The sequence below is a fragment of the Mauremys mutica genome, chromosome 11, assembly GCF_020497125.1.
Source record: "Mauremys mutica isolate MM-2020 ecotype Southern chromosome 11, ASM2049712v1, whole genome shotgun sequence".
NCBI classification, from domain to species: domain Eukaryota; kingdom Metazoa; phylum Chordata; order Testudines; family Geoemydidae; genus Mauremys; species Mauremys mutica.
The window spans coordinates 20775257-20793648 of NC_059082.1; the positions used below are offsets into that span (position 1 = coordinate 20775257).

At 41.7% G+C, this 18392-nt stretch overlaps 1 protein-coding gene across 1 annotated transcript in view; it reads right to left on the reverse strand.

Annotated features, from left to right (window-relative positions):
• The window catches only part of SEMA6D (semaphorin 6D), a 120115-nt gene extending 102028 nt beyond the window's left edge, over positions 1 to 18087 (reverse strand). Inside the window, exon 1 of the mRNA XM_044980111.1 lies at positions 17782 to 18087. The gene's annotated coding sequence lies outside the window, so the exon portion shown is untranslated. The remainder of the gene's footprint in view (positions 1 to 17781) is intronic.
• Positions 18088 to 18392: the final 305 nt, after the last annotated feature.

Here is an 18392-nt window from a genome sequence, read left to right on the forward strand (position 1 = left end):
TCTACACTATGCAGCTTTTAGCGACAAGGCTGTGTCAACACAGCCTTGTCGCTAAAAGTCAGTGTGTGTGAAAGCTCTCTGTTGGTATTTTGTTGGCACTTTTGCCAACAAAATACTTCCAGCCCGCGAGCGGCATTAGCTTTGTTGGCAGGAGAGCGCTCCTGCCGACAAAGCCGCGTTCAAACTGCCACTTGCGTCGGCAAAACTTTTGTCTTTTGTAGGGGGGCTTTTTTAAGTACCCGTGAAAGACATAAGTTTTGTTGACAACATCGCAGTGTAGACAAGCCCTTTGGCTCAATGGTACATTTAAAAAATCCCCCCTCCCCTGTCACTTATGGCATTTTATGACTAAAATTGAAACAAATAATACCGTATGGCTGACAAATTTCTTGTTGTAAAGGGCAGAACACTAGGGCTTAGATGAAAATATCTGAGCTTGAAAACTGAATAATGAATTAGTATCCTACTGGAAAACTCACAGCCTGTTGTGATCCATTAGAAGGTATTTGGTGCTCTCAGTATCTATGGCTGCGGGGACCATTTTCACAGATTCCAGGTGAGCACTTACCCAGGAGAATATGATAAGATCAGCTGTTTGTTTTATTTTTTAAGTGCTTTTCCAAGATGTTTTTCTGTACAGTGGAATGAACATAGCAGTAAAGCTAAAAATGGAAACAATAATTTCAAATAAGTGGGTTGGAAAGTCATTCTCACTGGGAAATGAACTTCTGACCTTTTCAATGAAAGGTAAAGCTGAACTTGTATTAATTTGCATAAAGAACTCATTAAATATATTGTTGAGTAATAGCTCAAGAGGGCAATAAAAACAGCTGCTCAAGCTAATGCAAACAATGTGCAATGAAAAAAAGAGAGATTAAACAAGACTTTAAGATGACAGATTTGGCTGTGCAGTAATGTTACACCATAGCAAAAAGAAAGTCTCGGAAGGGTGTCAACATTTTTTGCCTTATCTAGTGTTCCCCATATATTCATTTCCTTTTCATTCATACCCTTAAAAATGTAGATACGGCCTTGTGTTAATTGCAGCATAATGCATTAGTTGTGCAGTTAAAAAAGATATGCTAGCTAGTTCTGTTCTTTCCTTTATGATAATATGTCAATATACACAGTCCTGAACAAGGAAGCAGATTTAAAACTGGAACGTGAATTTGAACCATATATGATCCCTTCACAAATCCAAAGGAAAGTGACCCAGCTCAGACTGTAATATAGGGAATGAGGAATAAATAAATTTTAACAACAATATCAGCACAGTTTGAAGATGACATCAAGTCACTGGTTCATCTATTCTGTACATTGTAATCTCTATGATTGGACTGTATTTGGCATTCTGCTGTGCATTAGTTAGTTAATGCTGTGCTTATGCTAGCTGTACTTAATGAAGGCAGCATGCATGCATTCATTTTTAAGCAAAAGCTTATCTGAATATCTATACCTGATTTTGTAAGCTAGATGGCAGCTCCTCAGACTGTTTGCTTTCATTCTAATGTCTTAAAATATTGCAACCTCCAATAAATGGAATGATGCTGTGCTTTAGATGTTTTGCATACATGTTATGTAGTGGCTTTTTTCCCCATTAAACACACAGGGTTTCACCGGCTAAAGTGGAGGAAACTAATGCTAATTAACCCATTAAGCAATAGTTTTTGTCTAGAAACACTTTAAAGTACAAAAAAAATATTCTGGTAAAATAGATAGTAGTCTTTGGAGCTAATTAATAATAACGGTCTTATCCTGCTCCCATCCACGTAGTGTGCAGTTTTTTACAGCAGTGCAAAGGCAGTGTAAAAGGGTACCTGATCAGAATGGCAGCGATTTGCACTCATGTTACTAAGGGTACGTCTACACTACAAGACTATTTCGAATCAACTTAATTCGAATTTGTGGAATCGACCTTATGAAGTCGAAGTTGTGTATCCACACTAAATACACTAGTTCGACTGTGTGAGTCGACAGTAACGGGGCCAGTGTCGACTTTGGAAGCGGTGCACTGTGGGAAGCTATCCCACAGTTCCCGCACTCCCCGCTGCCCATTGGAATCCTGGGATTTCCCCCCCAATGCATGCTGGGGGGAAAAATGTGTCGAGGGTGGTTTTGGGTAACTGTCATCATTGAACCGTCAATCACGCCCTCCCTCCCTCCCTCCCTGAAAGCGCCTGCGGGCAATCTGTTCGTGCACTTTTCTGCTCAGTGACAGCGCGGGCGCCACAGCACTTTGAGCACGGATCCAGCTGCAGTTATGGCCGTTGTCAACTCCTCGCACCTTATCGTCCACCTCTTCCACAGTCAGCTGCTGAGAAATAGGGCTACTTTTCAATGGTGCTGCGAGCACTGGTGGACCATGGGGGACGTTTTACCAACATCAACGTCGGGTGGCCAGGCAAAGTTCATGACGTGCGTGTTTTCAGGAACTCTGGTCTGTTTAGACGCCTGCAGGAAGGTAGTTTCTTCCCGGACCACAAAATAAGTCTTGGGGATGTGCAGATGCCTATAGTGATCGTCGGGGACCCAGCCTACCCGCTAATGCCCTGGCTCGTGAAGCTCTGTGCAGGCGCCTTTCACAGCGACAAGGAACTCTTCAAGTACCAGCGAGCAGCAAGACCTGTGACTGTTCAGTTTCTTTACAGAGAAGCTGAAGCTGCCCCTGTTTCTTTACCAATTGACTGTTGACTAGCATCTGCAGTTACATACCCCGCCCACCCCGCTTCCCCAACTTCCAACACACGTTTAAAAATAAAATACATGTTCCACTGTAACTTTACAAAGGTTTCTTTATTGATGACTTTGCGTTACAGGGTTGAAACTGGGACACGGACTGTGCTGGGTAGGGTGTGCAGTGATGTAAAGACCGCCTGTAAACTCGAGGAATGACAGGCTCCTGCTCCCAGAGCGGTCTGCAGTGCCGGACTGGATGTTTCAACGGAGCCTGCCATCCCTCCTTTTTGGGACTCTGTGTGCGGGGGCTATGTGGCCTTTTGGCGGGGGAGGATGGATACAGATTCCTCTGCTGCGTGGCTCTGTGGTCCAGGACAGGGACCGTTGCATGAGATCTGTAACCCCCCCCCCGCTACAAAGTCACGTACCCCCCCACCCACACAGAACCTGCAAACCACCTCCCATACCGACCAGGGTGCGTACTGACTCGTCGGGGTGGAGTACCGAATTCGAACTAAAGAGCCCTCTAGGTCGAACTAAATGGCTTCCTGGTGTGGACGGGTGCACGGTTAATTCGAATTAACGCTGCTAAATTCGAATTAAAGTCCTAGTGTAGACCAGGCCTAAGAATACAAGGTCAGAGCAAAGATGAGCTGGGGCTTTGATGGAAGATGGATATGCTTATCAAGGTCAGTATCCAATCCAAACTGCATTCTCTCTTTTATCCAAAAGACTTCCCAAATGGTATTTTAATTTTTTTAAATTTACTTATTTGCATATAAACTGATATTTAAACACAGTTATTTATTCTCTTCTGCTGGACAAGAATACTGGTGAGGGGCTGCCATACGACAATATATTTACATTTATTTTTCATGACAGAACTTAATAGGTCATCTGGTTTTTAGTATGGTATTTTTATGAAATCATTGGTGGTAATAGCGCCCACTGGGAAAAATTAGCATCTTAATCCAATGATGACACTTTAAAAATATTTAAAAATGGATACACATTAATTGTTGAATGTGTTGACTGAAGCAAGACCTTTCCCCATTGCACCTTAAAATTGATTTATAGAAAAGCTGTATGTACTGTCCACATTCTTTAATACTGATTTTCAAGTGATATTCACCATTTTAGTGCTCCAGTAGTTCAATAATCAATATCTCTCTCCTTCCTTTCAGTTAATATATGTATCTACAGCTAAGTGGGAAACATTTTTTCTGTCCCATGAAATCTTTCTGAGATTTCAAAAAAACTTTCCCATTCTGTAATGGGACAATACCAAAACCTTCTGACATGTTTTGGTGAAAATCCATAGAGAGCTAGTACACAGACAACAGTCCAGTGGTTAGAGCATTTACCTGGGATGTAAGAGACCCAGGTTTAAGTTCTAAATCATACAGACAGACAAACTGAGAATTTCTTTACAAAACAATCATATCTATAAATATATCATGAACAGGGTCATTATATACAAAATAATAATGAAAGGTAACTAGATGTGAGCTTGTACCAAATGCATTGATAGTTCATATTGTCCCACTGAGCTATTATTGCTTTAGAATATATTTTTACAAGCAGAGAGTCAAACAAATCAATTGGTAGTTTTCAGCAGTGAAATGCTACGGTAACACAAATATTTGCATTCTTAAAATCATAAATGAAAGCTCCACAAGTATCATCTGAAGCATGACAAATTTATAAATAATTTCACTTACAACTTCTGAAGCATTAGGTTTATGATTAAAATTATGCATGATTTACATGTTTGAAATAAAAATTCCATCTTTCTCTTATATTCACTGCCTCAAAACTCCATTCACACAGATGTAAGGTTGGCCCATAGTGGCTTGTGCCCTTCTAGAATGTCGAATGCTTCAGTACTTAAACCCCTGAAAACCAGGAAATGGAGATTTAAGGTAACATAGACTTGACTATGTATTGCCTAGTTTCCAGAGGTTTAAGTTAACATCCCTACAATGCAACCTTAGGCCTTGTCTACACTACCGCGGGAAGTTGACCTAAGTTATGCTCCTCCAGTTACGTGAATAACATAGCTGGAGTTGACGTAGCTTAGGTCAACATGCTGCGGCAATGGGAGATGCACTTCTGTTGATTTACCTTACTCTTCTCATTATGGTGGAGTATCGGAGTCGACCAAACAGCGCTCTGTTGTCGATTTAGCGCAGAGGTGGGCAAACTAAGGCCCGCGGACTGGATGTGGCCCACGGGACTGTCCTGCCTGGCCTTGAGCTCCCAAGCCAGGAAGTCTAGACCCCGGCCCCTCTCCTGCTGTCCCTCCACCCCTGCAGCCTCAGCTCACTGAGCTGCCAATGCTCTGGGCCACGGGGCTGCGAGCTCCTGCCAGGCAGCGTGGCTACGAGAGCCGCTGGCCTGCCCCTGTGCTCTAGACTGCGCGGTGGCGTGGCTGCCAGTCCTGGTGCTCTGAGCAGCATGGTAAGGGGGCAGGGAAGTTGATATGGGTCCCGGGGTCCCGGGCGGCAGTCAGGGGACAGGGAGCAGGGGGTGGTTGGATAGGCATGGGAGTCCCAGGGGGCCTATCAGGGGGCAGGGGTGTGGATAGGGGTCGGGGCAGTAAGGGGACAGGGAGCATGGTGGGTTGGATAGGAGGTAGGGTCCCGGGGGGGCAGTTAGGGGCCCAGGAGGGGGTGGTCAGGGGACAAGGAACAGGGGGGGTTGGATGGGTTGGAGGTTCTGAGGGGGGCAGTCAGGGGGCAGGAAGTAGGAGGGGGTGGGGGCCAGGCTGTTTGAGGAGGCACAGCCTTTCCTACCGGGACCTCCATACAGTTTCGGAACCCCGATGTGGCCCTCAGGCCAAAAGTCCCTCCCCCCGATTTAGCGGGTCTTAGACCTGCTAACTTGACCCCTGCTGCATCTATCGCAGTAGCATCGATCAGCAGTAAGTGTAGTCATGGCCTTAATTCTGCCTTCTTTGAGCAATGCACCAACATGCTAACACACATATTAGAACCCTACCCTTACAGGTACTACTGAACATTTGGGGAACGGAGCACATGAGCACTGTAAAACAAAGTCTCACACCTTCCATTTGCTAAGGTGAGGTGTAACAAATAAGAGCTGCCTACACTTAATCCTGAAAGCTCTTCCACACACACCACCCTTACCTTGAAGATTCCTTCAGAGACAATGCTTGCACCTATCCCTCACTAAGCCCTGGAGACCAGTGCCATGTATGCCGCCAGACTGCTGACAATCTCCATGGCAAGAAGATACCCTGGTGCATTTCTACAGAATTTAGTACTGAAATGAGGCACACTTGATCCTTTAAGATATACTTGCATCTTTCTGCGTATCACAATCACAGCTCTTCCATCTGCTCCAACTAATCTCTCCATCCCTTAGTACTGCTGCACCTAACACCGTGAATGCAGCAGTGCATGCGGATTAACACTGGAATTCAGATCTGTGTCAACACAAACAATGGAACACTCATTTATTTTGTCGTGTCTAGTCATTATGGCACTACCCTTATTGAACCATTCCCAGTGGCCACTACCAGCTCGGGAGGGGAGAGGGGAGGATATAAGGTTCTGTTGAGGGCACAGTATGTTCCTGGGTGGTTCCTGATTTTCTGAGGTTTAAGGGTAGCCGCTCTCCACATTCTGTGAGGCACCACTGCATAACCTGAACTCAGCATTAACAAAGTTTTTAGGCAGTTAACACTGACAGTGTCATTTTATTAAATGTTTAGCAACCAAGAGTGTTCTGTGATCACATATTTTCCTACTTGTATGTTCCCTCCATTACTCTCTTATCGTCTCATTTTCCCTGTAAATTCTGATTAGTGTGTCAGCTTGTGAGGGCTGTTAGTGGGCAATTCTTTGCCAATTCAGCTAAGACTAACTGATGAGGAGCAGAGTGGACTGCATTACACACATTGTGCATTACACAAATAGTTTAAACACAAATAGGGTGTTTTGAAGAGGTCTTTGGGTACAGATGTGCCATAAAACAATGTTTATGCACTGAAGAGTTAAGCTCCTTATTTGGGGGTCTGTACCTGAGGAAGTCTTGGACCAAGTGACCCCCTACTTGCTCTCCTAACTCTACCTCTGTCACTGATGAGGAATAGCAATTTTCAAAACCCTCTGTGTATGCATATGGATTTTAGATCAATTTGAAATAAATTTCAAACCAGAAACTTTGCTGTCAGGGAAAAAGTTGTCCCTGCAGAATGCAAAAAGAAAACAGCGAATATGCACCACACATTCTCACATAACTGCCAAAAGGAGGACTCAACCTCACAGCCATAGGTACAGCTTAGATTCAACGACCACCGCACACTACCACAAGCTACTCTAACATCAGCCTGCCTGCAAACCTTGGCTTGCAACAGAGCCCTTGTCCTGCTGCACATCTGCAAAGGACATTCTCTGGCTTCAGCAATGCTGCTCTGCCATGTACATTGTCCAGTTTGGCCAGTCTCTATGCAAAAGAATAAATGGACACAAATCTGACATCAGGAATCATAACATTCAAAAACCAGTAGGACAACACTTCAATCTCTCTGGTCACTCAGCAACAGACTTAAAAGTGGCAATTTTGCAACAGAAAAGCTTCAAAAACAGACTCCAACAAGAAACTGCTGAGCTTGAATTAATATGCAAACTAGATACCATTAACTTGGGTTTGAATAGAGACGGAGTGGCTGGGTCATTACACATATTGAATCTATTTCCCCGTGTTAAGTATTCTCACACCTCCTTGTCAAGTGTCTAAAATGGGCCATCTTGATTATCACTACAAAAGTTTTTTTCTCCTGATGATAATAGCTCATCTTAATTAATTAGCCTCTTACAGTTGGTACAGCTACTTCTACTTGTTCATGTTCTCTGTATGCATATATATCTTCTGACTATATGTTCCATTCTATGCATCTGATGAAGTGGGCTGTAGCCCACGAAAGCTTATGCTCAAATAAATTTGTAAGTCTCTAAGGTGCCACAAGTACTCCTGTTCTTTTTGTACTCCCTGGCTTGTGACACACTGCAGATCCAGCCTTAACCCAAATAACTTTAAAGTATTGCTTTATCAAAGGGCCAGTGGGTTCTAGATACCAATGCATCCTGACCCAGCAATATCAATTTGCATAGGATCAGAACCACAGACTGAGCCCCAGCTGTGTGCAAAAATACATACAAACCATGACATTTTGATATTATTTGCTTTTTTATAAAGTTGGGCTGTATCTAAGGTACCTTGCTCAAACCACCTCAAATCTGAATCAGTAACCTTGCCTTGGACCCCCATGAGGCACATACAGTCCAAGTATGCAAGCGAATTTTAGAGTAGTTTTCAGACAGTCCAAGTATGCAAATGAATTTTAGAGCAGTTAGAAAAATTGATTATTAAAGAGTAATCTAGTTGCAGCCTTAAGTACAGTAATACGACTGCTCCACTATAATCTTCCCTTCGGTTTTTGTCCTTCTGGAAGGTGACTGAAGTCTGCTGTTTTGTCACTGATTCTATCTGTGTGACATCTGATCTACGGAAGCTCCTGAACACTGGCCCATCCACCCATATGCTTCAGTTCTGCCCTGGAAGGAACAAGTCTAGAGATGGGAATCTCCATATCCCTTGAATACTTAGCCTAACAAATCTTTGAGTAATTCTGATACCTGCTGACTAGGGATATGACTAAAATCAACTCCTCATTTCACTGAATGGCCACCTGATGAAAATGACTTTAGTACCTTACCAACCTTGGTTGGATTCAAACTTGCATCCATTCCACCATATAATGCTCATCACTATGGTTGTCAATATGGTCTCTGAGAACTTGGACACAAAAGTCTCTACAGGCAAACTACCAATCTTCTGAGCAAACCAGTTCCCCTTAAAAAATGATCCTTCAGCCTTTCCTGCAACAACTGCATCTTCTCCTCTTGTGGATTTATTATACCCATCCAGTAGAGTACCGACACATTTTTAACTGAAAATGAATTAACATTTTCTTGTAAATTTCAAGAATTGTAAAATACTCTCTGGAAATTCCCTATTTATTCATCTATTCCAGAAACCCAACCACTCCAGTTTCACCAGGGAAATAACAATATTGCAGTAACCATTTATTTATCCCTCCTTATCTTTGCACAGAAATCTAATGGAAAACTGATGCGAAACACTTTTCATGCTTTACTTTGCTATTTTAATATTAAATGTTCTGTCTACTTTCCCAAACATCACATTAAGAAGAGTTCAATCATTTGTTTCCTGTTGATCATTAAGAGACAGCTTGCATCTGGCCATGTGCAAGTATGAGGATCAGGGAGGGTGCAAGGAGTCTTCTCTGCTTTGTGCCTCTCTATGGGGACCAAACCATTCCAGTTCTTGCACTCAGAGTTCAAACGATCATTGGAGGCTGGAGTCTATGGAGGCAAGAATCTCCCCTGGGGCTTAGGGCTGGAGCTATGTCACTCCCAATTCCCAGCCAGCAGAACAGGCCCCATGTGGGATTAGAATTGCATACTGTCCCCTTATTAAGTCTGCAGCAGAGGCTGTACTGATCCAGAACCATGGAGCCTGCCTTGGACGCTATGACCCTGGGAGCTATGTTCCACTGCACTGCCACCTTCTGTTAGGCTGTGCCTAAAGGGGCAGGCTAACCCAAAATGGAAAACGCTTTACAGTATTTAATGACTGTATGAATCTTTTATACTGATTTTATGTGAGTCACTCAATAGCAGTAACACCTGAAACAATGTGACGAATAGCTTAGTGTTCTTCACATGTAGAGCCTTTCTCAGCTGCCATGTGCATGTTCCCTGTTGTATGCATGCAGTTCCTGGATGCAGAGGCCAAAAAGTGAATAAGCTATTCCAAAGAGAGCTATTTATTTCTAGTGAGTAGTTTATGATAATAAAAGTTGCAGAAGACAGCGTCCCCCTCCTCTGAGCCCCAGCTAGCTCTGCAGTAATAAACCCTGCTCTGAAAACCTCCCAACTTCCATGATCATCTGAATCAACTGCAGAATTGCTAACCATTTGATCCACAAACTGCTTAGAATGATATCTGCAGTTCTGAGTTATCACCTATTTTATTTAAATTGGACAATAAGTCCCTGACCTTAAGTCGGTGTCTTTGTCTGATAAGGACCAACCTTTTAATCTCAGGCTGGTAGAGCTGTGGAGGCTTAAATCTCATGATATATTCGCTGTACATATTTTAAAAAACTTTTGGAAGCATGAATGAAATGTTAGGTATGTAAACATTGTATAAATTCAGCATCAGCACCTTGTTTAGTGCAATAGTAAATTAAGAGTCTGGGAGAGAGTTAAAGGAATAACAACAAGTGAGTTTAACAATGTGACCCCTGCTTCTTTCAGTGCACAAGTTCACCACATTTTCCCCGAAGACTAAGCAGTTAATCAACTAAGTGAACATTTACATTGTGACTAGTTTCCCTTTAGAATGTTGGTGGATAAAAAAGTGCTATTGTGAAAAGACTACCAGATGGGAATGAATGATGGTTTTCAAGTTGTCACTCAGCAAATCAAAATCAATCTTCACTGGAACATTAAAAGGCGCATCTCTTCCCCCAAATACCTGCCTTCCTTCCAAAATTCAGTTTCCTGTCCTCACTCACTGAGGGTTTAGAGTTGTTCAATAATAGTCGCATGCAATTTGTATAGTGAGAAATGTGCACTCTTCTTATTCTTAAAAATGATGAACCATTTTTGCTGAAGTTTTATTAAAAACAAAGTCACCTGCAGGCAGAGACCAAGCATGGAAAATTTTAACCTAAAAAGTGAAGGGTTCAAAAAGATAGGAGCAACTGACCAAAGACTCTCTGAATGGAGAAGAGTAGGCAGTCTTCACTATGACCTTGCTTCTGGCAAGGTATTTAGGCATGCACGTAATTTTAAGTGGTAATTTTGACCACTGAAGTCAAGAGACCACTCATGCCTAAAGTTACACACGTATGCAAGTGCCTTGATGGGATCTTAAGTACAAGCTTAAATCCCACTGACTTCAGTATTATTAATGCTTACAGTTAGGCACTGGCTGAAGTGCTTTACTGAGTCAGGATCTAAAGTCCTGTTACATCAGCTATAATATACCCTGCTACAATACTTCATAGTTCTACTGTACACAGCATGGTGTTAATTCTAATGCCTTTCTGAAACAGCACAGAAGTTCAAATTACAGTTGCTGTTGTAATCACAACTTTGAAAAATGTACGTGTAAAGTCTCAACTGTCATGTGTTAATCTATATTTACATTTTATTTCCTTAGAAAAAAGTGTTTATCTACTGTTGATGTTGCCAGTAAAATCAAGATGTCCCAGTATGTGTTATTTTGAGCACATATGTAACATTTCTTCTTTCCTCGTTATCGGTTTTATTATTATTGTATGTAAGGATTGTATATATTTCCATATTTGATCTGCTGCTCTAGCATCACAATAAGGTACTATGAAATAATATAGATTAATGCAAAAGCGGAACAGCGATGGGAGGATTCTTTTCATTACAATTCAAACCTATTGGGACATTGTAGGATCACAATTCAGCAAAAAAGACAAAGTCAAGTCAGGGAAACTTCTACTGATAACTCAAAAAATATTTCAAACGAGTCACAGCTAAAAGGCACTTAAATGAGGTACCAAAAAAAAAGAAAAAAAAGAAATACCATTTTGTCTGAAATGGGCACTTATCATCCCTCACATGATACCGGATCAAGGTATGATTAAGGCTCTTTGAAGCTGAAATGTCATTTTGTTGTTGACTATTGACCCTCCTATCTTTTTTGCACCTTGGAAGTGATTTTGTTTAAGTGCCTTTGGGATGTTTTCTTCTACAGTCTTTGTTTGTTTATTTATTTTTGATTTACCAGAGGATATTTGCTGTACTTATCTTTGTTCCTTTTTGGATCTTTGGATAGTGTTTTCTGGGGGATATTTCTAATGTCAGAATGCAGTCTTCTTTCTGTTCACATTTCCCTTTTACAAATTAATCTCCATTTATACAGGAGTGCATCTTAAGATTTTTTTCTGGACAGCTGGCTAATATTCATCCACAAAACTGGCCTTCAAGGTTTATTTTCAGTTCAAAGGGGGAAAAAAAAGTCAGATATCAAGGAAGGATGGAGAGAACATAGGTGACCATCAAGCCTATCTAACAACAATGTTCCCTGTCCATGTTGTTCCTATGAAGTACTGTGTACAGCAGTTTCAGAATGACGAGGAGGGAATAGGAGTATTCTTGCTAGATTTCAGAATCCTTTCATTATCATTTCTCTTTCTCCCCAAACTCTTGTACATTTCTATCTCGCCAAACTCCTGTGCATTACCCTATCAGAGCAGTAGGATGCCAAAGGGGAGAGCTGGGTTCTAAGTGTCATTAACAACAGAGAAGATCATATGTTCCTTCCACCCTCAACTTGTTCTTCTCATGGGGCTTTGTTCAGTATAGAATCAAGGAGGCACATGCATACACAACAGTTTTTCATACTCTTAGGAAAAAAATCAATATGTTTAAACACACAAAGAGAGAGAGAAAGAGAGAGAGAGAGAGAGAGCGTGAGCGCCTGTAAACATGCTGTTTTCCCCCCAAAAGGATGAAAAACTGTTCTTTGAAGCTTTTAGAACTTCTCAAAAACTTCTAAATGTTTTCTGGAACCAAACATTTTTTTGGAGTTCACCCACTCCATGTGGAAAGTCCTTCAAGAAAAAAAGAAGTATCCGGTATTTATTTTTAGGGGAAAGGTATGGTAATAACCATCTACTTATCAGGCGTGTTAGAATTATTTCAAATTCTAGCTATAGCAAACTCAGGGATTGGGGGACGGGAACACATTAGGAGTTCTCGCTAACATGCATGTAAGGCACAAACATAAAGTTAGCAATCTTCCAAAATGATTTTAACTTTCGTAGATTACTCCTGAATAAGGCCTAATGCTTTAAATATCATTGCAAACTGTATTTTCTATCATCAGCATATACACCTCTACCCCAATATAACGCAACCCAATATAACACGAATTCGGATATAACGCGATAAAGCTGCGCTCCAGGGGGGCGGGGCTGCGCGCTCCGGTGGATCAAAGCAAGTTTGATATAACGCAGTTTCACCTATAATGTGGTAAGATTTTTTGGCTCCTGAGGACAGCATTATATTGGGGTAGAGGTGTATTTATAACTACTGTGGCCAACTTCTTGCCCTGTTGTTAACACAAAGGACCAGATTGTCATTTACATTCCCAGAGTAGTGTTGTCTACATACTCACCTCTTTTCTGAGGTTGAGGTCAGGAGTTTGAATTATTTGTTACACAGTAACTACCTTTTCCTTTATCTTTTTTTCAGAAAAAAATAATAAAAATTTGGCCATATCTACAGTGTGCCTACTAGAAAGATATAGAACAGATGTTCTAGTTTCTGTGTATGGTTCAAGGCTGAACAAAATTACTCACTTTTAGCAGATAACAGAATCTTAACCATCTGCCTTAAACTGAGATCAGATGTCTACTGTCTGAGCTGATATTTTATCCAAAGCTAGGTGCATTTGCCTTCCAGTTCTATCACTATGAGGGCTGGAAGCAGCAGTACGGATACACAATGGTTCCATATGAGCCCAGTGACATTTGCAGGGAGTGTGTAGTGTGTTCCCATGGATCTCTAGCGTAGGGTCGTTTATATATCTGTTGCCCCTGCTCATTCCACACTTCCACTGGTCATAAGGTCCAAGGTTACACAACAGTAGCAACCTCAAAGCCTTAGATGTTTCCTGCTAATGTCTCCTCTTCAGTGTATTATTATGTAGGAATAGGATAGAGTAGAACCTGTTGATGCCATCATCCTGTACGGTGTTGGCTACCTGATCTAAGTCAAATATTTTTGTCAAAGTTGTTTTAAGACATGTAATTACAGGCTCTGAAATATGGTCTCTGTGGGATTTTCTTTGAAAACAGTTTTCAAAAATGTCCTCAAATATGAATGGTGCTGTTCTGTGGTGAATACTTGTGGGAGCCATCTTCACTCATCTATCACTGTATTTTAGCATCACAAGTAAATATTCCTTAGTCTTCTAATAAGTAAATAACTTAAATGGTGTGTGTGCATGCACCCCCCCCCACATATGTATGTCTGTGTGTAGAGAGAGACGTAAATTTCAAGGGATATGAAAAGTATTTCCTATATGGAGTTTTAAAGGGAAAGCAGCTGCATAAGTGAAGATATTCAGGAAAGAGTTCAGATCTGTTAAAATATTCAGACACTACGGTGTCCCTAGTCGGAATAGCACTGTACAGTATATGTGAAAACCAACCATAAGTTAAATCTTCTCATTTTACTCTTGGCAGCTCTCTTGGAGGATTAACAGTATACAGCTGTAGCATTAAACAGTTTTAAAAATCCAGCACTCGAAATATATCAGAATAATACTGGTTCTCTTTAAAATATAGTTGGTTTATTACCACAGATGAACTGCAGATGTACAATTTAGCTATTTAAAGACAGATTTTTTTTGTCACCGCTCTTGGAATAGCTGAAAAATCTTGTTTGTGCCAGGACCTAAGCTGGAATTGTAGCGTTGCTCCATTAGTACCCATAGCATTTTTTTTTTAGTTGAGTGTTTCCCCCTTTTTGTTTTCCTTGCCTTTTCTCTACCTCACATTTGGCTCTTTCCTGCTGGTGTCCATAGCATCATCGCTATGGTAGACTGCAATGTTGCTGCAATGGAATTGTGCCAGTGGAGGTAATAGAATCAGTGATGTATGGGGAACAGAGTTCAAGGTCATTCTACTTTTTTCCCCTTCAGCATATCTCTCTGCGCTCTCTCAAGTCCTGGTAATCCTGATAATGCATGGATTAATTCTGTTTTTTCTAATACATCAGTGAGAGACCAATAAAAGAGAGCTAAGCAATGTGGGTTAACTATACCCTGTAGCTGCAGGTAATGTATTTAATACAGGACATTTGAGTTGCCTTCAGATGTTCTTAAGTGTTCAGACATTTTACTTGGGTTTTATTGCTATTGTAAAAGCTGTAAAAATATTAAACAAGATGATATTGGTCTGAATATGTCTTTGGGATGCCTTACTACTGGCTCATTTAAAACTATTTAGTTATTTGTGACTCCAGGGGCAAGGCACTATCCACATACCAAGAAGCCACAGTCCCTACCTGAAGAGCTCCCAATATAAGACAAGCTCCATACAAATGGGCAGGGATATAGTCAAAATATGTATGATATTTATATATAGATGTAGATATATTTATAGATTTTATACATCATTATGTAAAACATGTTAAAAACATTAAGGTTGCAAAATCAAGCTCTCCAAAATTAGGAAATGCCAGAACTGAGGCCACCTGTGCAACCTTAATTCAGCCCCCTTGTGTGTATTCATGATGATGCAGTCTTTAATTATATGATCGCATGCCATTTTTACCATGGAATCCCTCCCTCATTCAGTGCACAGGATGGGAGCTGTGCACTGAAAGTGCAGCTATTCAATACTTCTTTTGATCATCATTCAGTGCGTGGAGGGCCCCAGGCCTTCTATTCTGCATGTTATCCAAACCCCACTCTGAAGACAGAATTATTAATTTCCTCATAGGCTTCTCTATGGTGCCTTTCACTCTAGTATCTGAGTGCTTCATAAATATTAATGAATTTATTTTCACAACTCCCCCGTGAGATGAGGTGATATTATTTTCCCCATTTACTGGATGTGGAACTGAGGCACAAAAGATTAAGGTCAAAAGTATTCACTAATTTTGGGTATCCAATCTGAGATGCCTAGGACTTGATTTTTTCAGAAAACTTAATATTGCATAGTACTTTATATGTTCAAAGCACAGCTACCATTGATCTTAGCTTCAGCTATGAGTGCTCAGCACTTCTGCAAATCAGACTCCAGGTGTCTCAAGTTGGGAACCCAGAAAATGAGGACCACACAGTGGCCACCTATGAACTTTTTGGTTTATATGATTTGCCCAGTGTCATAGAGGAATTCTGTGGAGGAGGCAGGGATAGACTCCAGTGCAGCTGACTTAACTGGGAGACTGCCCTTTCTATTCCTGCAGCCCTCTGCCTTATTCAGCCGTAGCTAGACACTTGGCATTGAACAAAAGTTTAAGTTGAGCAAAGTTATAAGCAACTGAAAACAGGATCCTAGAATGGAAAGAATTGGGCAACCTGATCTATAAGCACTGCTTCTTGCACTGCCTATAATTTTTTTTCCTGATAAACACTCATCACCTGTACCTCACTGCCCCTTTACCTATTCACTGTTAGTTGGCCAATTTCTTGTAAGCATCATGGAAGAGCTGGGTTTTGAGGCCCTGTGAATCAGTTCAGAAAGGTCATTCAGTGTGTTAGGAGCAGCAAGGAAGCACAAAGATATTTATGAAAGAAGTTGGATAAATGGGAGGTTGAGGTCGTAGTCACTGAAGGAATGCAGGATATAGGGGAAAGTCCACACAGTAAGAGCAGATACATTGGGACAGATTTGTGAGAAAATACTGAAAGTGCTAAACATATAGACCTTTGCTATGTAAAGACTTAAGGGCAACAATAACTGTACGAGTATTTGAAGGGTACAAAAACCAAGGAGAGAGAGTAATTATTTAGTAAGAGTGTAACTAAGATAGGGTCATTTTAGGTGTAATACCAATAAAAGCTTCCAGGCCAGAATGCCTATTTTAGTTTATATATTCAGATGCTTCAAATGTATCCACCTAGTCACTTGAGGTACGTGTCCAATGAAATTACACCTACAGTATCACAAATTAACAAGAAATTATAAACTCCTCCTCGCCCAATCAATGCATCAGGACTGTCAATAACTTCGCCATTAGAACTGTCCAAAAAGGGGAATTCCTGCAAACTGGAATTTTAATTTCAGAAAAACCAAACCACAGTGTATCTGAAACAGCTTCCCAGATCCCTGGCAGCTGTCAGGGATCCTGGGGCAGCTGCCCTACTGGGCTGCCCAGCTACAGCTAGCTCTGAGCTAGCTGCCCCGAGAGTTGGGCCGCCCAGGAAGCCAGCTGGCCAGATAGTTTGATTCTGTGGCTGGGAGCCTGAAAGCCCCAAGTGAAGCCATGGCTCTCAGGGCTTTCAGGTTTCTCCAAATGTAGCTGGTGCTCTCAGGCTCCCTGCTGAAGTATCAGGAACCTAGACCCTGAGAGCCACAATTTGAGCCAAATCTCCCAGAGATTCCAAAGCAGCAAGGAGCCTGGAAATCCTGAGAACTCCAGCTCCCAGGGTTTCCAGATGCTTTGCTGAAGAGCTGGGAGTCTAGACGCTGGCAGCCATGGCTTGAGCTGGGGTTTACAGGGCTCTAGGCCTACTGCAGGGACCCTGAAAGCCCTGTGAGACTCAGCTTGTAAGCTGTGGGCTCCTGGCCCTGGGACAGATTGCATGGTGGAGCTACCCTAAAGCTGTGGACCCTACGAGTCATGTGGGCAGTCCACATGTTGGAGCCACAGACCCCTGAAGCTTTGGGTTCCTGGGGTCCTTTCAGTGAAAGTTTGGTTGAATCCAACTTGTTTTGATGAGAAAATTTGGGTTTGATAATCAGCATTTTGGAAAATTTTCCATTAGCTTTAATCCCCACAAAACTCACATCTACCCTCCTATTCCACTCCTTTCTCAAAAAGCATGGGAGACCTGATAAGCCTTTCTACACACCATGAGGGTCAACAGACTGGGGATCTGTCAGATGAAGAAGAGACAAGCAGCTCAGTTACAATACTTAAAAATATATTTCCCTCCCTTTGCTCTGGGGATTATTATTTTGAGTGTCAGAGCTGATCTCAATTGTCATGATACCACACAAAGAGAACAACAGTGTCATATACAGCCAGGATTCAGATTATTGAGAGATGTAGAATAGCCTGTCTAGGGAAGTGGTGGTAGCCCCATTGCTCAAGGCTTTTAAAACTAGACTGAAGTAAACACTAAACAAACAAATAAACAAACAAAAAACAACCAAACCAAAAAAAAACCCTTCTGCTGGGATTGGTAGGCATATCCAGGCCTGCCCACTCCTCTGGTTTCCAATCTAGTGACTCTGTATGAAACAGTTGGAATCAATTTCTCCCTATTTCTTACTGTTTTCTACCATGCCTCTCTTGTAGGCTGTTTCCCTGGTTCACTTTCTGTGATCCTCTTCCTCAGGAGGTCCAGCTACAAGGGCAGCTTCTCACCAGGCTCTTGCTGAAAGTCCCTTTTCTCAGTGATTCTTCAGCTTCCCTGGCAACTACTTCGCCCTTCAGACCTGCAGCCTTTTTATCTCCACAGCTGTTGCAGGGCCACCAATCAGACACAGCTGAGAAGGCAGCTAGTCTTCAGTAGTTGGGAGATCATGGGCTCTGTACATCCCATGACAGTGGGAGAAAGAAAATACTGTAATCCACATTTTTACAGATGGACAACTGAGGAAGAGAGTGATTAAAGACTTAATCCAATGTCCATTGAAGTCAATGGGAGACTTCTATAGGTCACACAGCAGTCCACGGCAGAGCCAGAAACTACACTCAGGTCTTCTTAGTCCCAGTCCAATATCTTAATCACAAGACCATCCTTCTATGATGCTTTCAGACTGGCAGAGTAAACATCAATTGTATTTTTGGTTACTGATAATGTTGCTACTAAGAGCTTCTGCAAAGGGACAGAAATAAGTAGTGAATGTCCTTTAAAAACAGAATGATGAGAATGCATTT